At 43.1% G+C, this 4,297-nt stretch overlaps 1 pseudogene; it reads left to right on the top strand.

Annotated features, from left to right (window-relative positions):
* The first annotated feature begins 214 nt into the window (after positions 1-214).
* On the top strand, positions 215-2,069 carry LOC112315365 (large ribosomal subunit protein uL4 pseudogene; annotated as a pseudogene).
* The last annotated feature ends 2,228 nt before the right edge of the window (positions 2,070-4,297 follow it).

The raw sequence follows: 4,297 nt of genomic DNA, 5'->3' as shown, positions 1-4,297 counted from the left end.
TCTATTATATTTAAAGGTCACTTAGCATCTCACTGAGGCTGGATGAAAAGAAGAAGAGAGCTGCCCTGAGGCTGTTTCAGGAAGGAGGGCATTCCCTGGGGCAGTGCACAGGAGACTGGAAAGGGCAGGGTCAAGGGCTGGGACCTTGGAGAAGCAGCAGCCAGCTGACTTCACATAGGACTGAATGAAGTGGCAAGGGTGGGAAATAAGGAAGATGAACACCAGGATGAAAGCTGTGGTGACTACAATAGCTTCTCATGAAAACACAAACCGGCAAATGGGAAGTAAGAAGAAGCTGCCATCCCTTACTGCTCTATGCAAGTGTGTTTATGCCACGACCTCTTTGTGCGTGTCTTCCAAAGTCTGAGTGTGACTATGTGTCTAAATAGGAGGACTTTCCAAAACTGAGAAGGTGAGTTTGTTCATCAGCATTAGGAGTAGCTGTACTCCCAAAATAGGAGCTCCCGATAGGGAAGTCAGGAAGAAGAGTGGATTTGGGGGAGAATTCGATGAATTTGGTTTTGGATATGTCAAACTTATTTAATGATACTTGAGGAACTAATATCTTTTCTTAACGTTAATGTTTGAATTGTATCTGGAAGTTCAGGAGGGTTAATTGTCTCAACTATTGCCATGAGAGTATATGACCGTCAACTGAGTAGGACCTGGGGTACCCAGAAGGGAGACTAGAGTCCTGTGACAGCTGGCCAGTGGCAGCAGTCCACCTGTCCTCCCTGCCTGCTTCACCACCTCAAAGACTCTAAGTCACCTTCAGGGGCAGGCCAGCAAATAATCATTCATTTACAAGCATATTTAATTAGTATAGTCAAAATGCCAATTGCAAAATGAATTTTTGTATCTCAGCCTGCTTTCATACAATGTTAAACTACCACACTGTGTGATTTAACAGAGAACATTTCTGGATATGTGAACCTTGTTCACACCAGCTTGCACAAAAACAGCAGACCGCCCTTTGCTGTCGGTGAATTGGCAGGACATCAAACCAGAGTTGAGTCATGGGGTAGTGGCAGAGCTGTGGCTTGAATTCCGAGAGTTCGAGGTGGTGGGACTCATCGTCCTGGCCAGGGTGCTTTTGGAAATATGTGTCCTGGGGGCTGCACGTTTGCACCAAATGAAACCTGGCACCATTGGCACCACAGAGTGAATACAACCCAGGAGCAATACGCCATCTGCTCTGCCCTGGCTGCTGCGGCCTTAGCAGCACGGTCACGTCTAAAGGTCATTGTACTGAGGAAGTTCTCAAACTTCCTTTGGTGGCTGAAGGTAAAGTTGAAAGCTACAAGAAAACCCAGGAGGCTGTTATGCTTCCTAAGAAACTTAGGCCTGGGATGATATCACAAAGCTCTATGCCTCTCCACGGAACAGCTGGCAAGGGCAAGATGACAGACCGTTGCTGTGTCCAGCGCGGCAGACCCTGCACGATATCTAATGAGGACAACCGTATCATCAAAGGCTTCAGAAACCTCCCTGGAACTACTCTGCTTAATGTAAGTGAACTGAAGCTTGCTCCTGGGGGCACTTGGGTTGTGTCTGCATTTGGATGGAAAGTACTTCTGCAGGTTAGATGATCTGTATGGCATTTGGCAGAAAGCGGTCTCCCTCAAGAGTGTCTACACCCTTCTCATACACAGGGTGCTCAGTACAGACCTCAGCAGAATCTTGAAAAGCCCAGAGACCCAAAGAGCCCTCTGAGCGCCATGCAAGAGGCTTCCTCACAGAGTGTTGAAGAAGAATCCCCTGAAAAACCTGAGAATCACATTGAAGCTAAATCCATATGCAAAGACCATGAGTGGGAACATCATTGCTTGCCAGGCCAATAACCACCAGCTCGGAGTGGATGAGGCAGCAGCACTGCTGGAGGCCAAACCGTATGAGAAGGGGGTTGCAGGCAGGAAGCCTGGGGTAGGGAAGGAAGGGAAGAAGGTATCGGTATTGCGAAGCAGAAGCCTTGGGTGGGGAAAATGGCTATAGCTACTAAGAAACCAGCAGCTGAGAAGAAGCCCACAGAAGAGAAACCCACCACAGAAGGAAAGAAGCCTGCAGAATAAACTTATATTTGTTTATTCCATAAAGGTCAAATCACTTTGAGCAAAGACTTTTAAATAAGAACCTGGTCAAAGGCAGAGAGGGGAAATAAAGAAAGAACATTCCTGAACATTTTTGTAAAATGGGAAACTGAATTGAGTTAGAATTTTATTGTGTTCATTTCAAAACATTTTTTTTGATCACAATTTTAGACTGCCAACTCATTCATTTGCTTCAGAAAATAGTGATGAAACTTCAAGGAAATTGAATAAATTTTATTGTAAATTTTATCATTACCCTTATGACTCATGTAAGGTAAGAAGTCCATGACCTAGCCTGAGTGCGATAACTTCTAATTGTGCACCTGTGATGCAACTCGAAATGGGAGCGGTTGGACATAATGTATACTTTTCAATCTATATTCTAAAGAATGGTTAGTGACATTTAATTTTCACAAGTACAAAGGCTGACTTATGCCTAAAACTGTTACTCATAATCTTCAACATCAAATGTGTTTTCATTCAAACCAGCTCATTATCCTCAGGGATTATATAAGGTGGTAGAAATAAAGGTTAACAATTTGAACTTGTAACTGAATATATATTAATGAAATATCACCCATACCTATTTTAGATGGGGGCTCTTGTAACATTTTGCTTAGACATACATGTTTTACTGCTAAAACCTTTCACAATGTCTGAGGTCATCAGAGCTCTGAGACATGGTTTCCTCCTCTGAGCTGTGCTCCTTTCCAGAGACTTGTCGTTCCCAGCAATCGGGAGGTTTAGGAACTTTAATCCTGAGTCTGTTGTTCTCAACCATAGGATACGCCCTCTGAGTAGGGCTTTCTTTCCTCCTTACCTTCATTTCTTCAGTGCATTATTTAGGTATCTTAAGAATGATGCTAGAATACCTAACTAAATGACCAAGTTTCAGGAAGGGCAGTAATGATGGGTCTCAGGAGCAGCTGGATCCCGGTTCTGAATGCCATCAGAGTCCCTGGTAATTGTGATCACTCAGTATGTGTGTTTATCACATGACCATATGAGCACTTCATCTCTCCTGTCTGCTCATCCACCTCATTTGTCTTTTTTGCTATCATCCAGCTGTCTGTCTATAGAGAATATGATTGCTGATGTCTATTGAGTTCTTTTAGTTGCTTTCACTGTCATAGCTGATCTTCCTCAGTTGCAGAAAGAAGATGTGGCTGATGTGATTGCCTCATTTATATATTAGAACACTGATTGCATGGTTATTAAGTGCTGTGTCCAAAATAGAACCTAGATCTTTTGACTCCTAATCAAGCTTTTTTCCCACAAAACTTCCCTGTACTCGGGATAATAGAGACTAAAGATCTTCCTCCCATCATTTCTTAGCCCTTGACACTCCGGGGAGAAGTGTAAGGCAGTTTTTTTCCTCCTCTCAGGTCTTGAACATCAGGTGACTGAAATTGCCCTAGTAGTCGTTGAGTGTTAAAAGGAGAATTTTAATACGAGAAAAGGAAAGTTAATGCTGGATGGTACAGGATCATGTTCCCCATCTCTGACAACCTTCCACATCAAAATTATGATGCACTAGCTTAGTGAATCCTATAGACAGTTTGCCTGATACGAGAGTTGAATTGCACTCCTCCAGGTGTACAGCTTGGCATGTAATTTGATTGGTACAAGGAAGCTTCTTTTAAACAGTGTTCCCTGAAAGTCCGGGGGGTGGGGTAGAATTTGACTATGGACCAGGACAAGTACAGATTCAGTTCATACACTGCAAATTACATTCTTTAGGCGTCATGAAATGATGGAAGCCAGTCACATCTAAGTGAGGTGAGGGCCTGAAGAGCAGTGGAGAAGGAGGACAAGACCTAACCTATACCTCAAAACCACCTGGACAATCATGATCTATGGCCCTCACCACGTGTGGGGGACAGAATACCTTAGGAAGAACGTCCCTCACCATTCAGGCATCTTGCCATCTCACCTGGGTAAATATTTTGGCTCATCCCAATTCCTGTTTTCTCTCAAGTTTTTGATAATTTCATATATCACTGATTCAGTCTTCTGAGAGACATTAACCTGATTATCTTTGGTCTATAACTCATTGAGGGCAAAGTCTGTGTTTTATTCCGATTCCCCAGCATAATGTTACGACTTGATTAAGTCAGACATTTTGCATTGGGTTAATATTCCAGCAAAAATAAGAGCTTATTATGCAGTTTCACATATATTTCAAAACCAGACCTCATAATGATTTCAAT

This window comes from Desmodus rotundus, chromosome 8 (genome assembly GCF_022682495.2).
Source record: "Desmodus rotundus isolate HL8 chromosome 8, HLdesRot8A.1, whole genome shotgun sequence".
Taxonomy (NCBI): Eukaryota; Metazoa; Chordata; class Mammalia; order Chiroptera; family Phyllostomidae; genus Desmodus; species Desmodus rotundus.
Note: the sequence above shows the minus strand (reverse complement) of the source record. Positions and strands in the feature narration are given on the sequence as shown.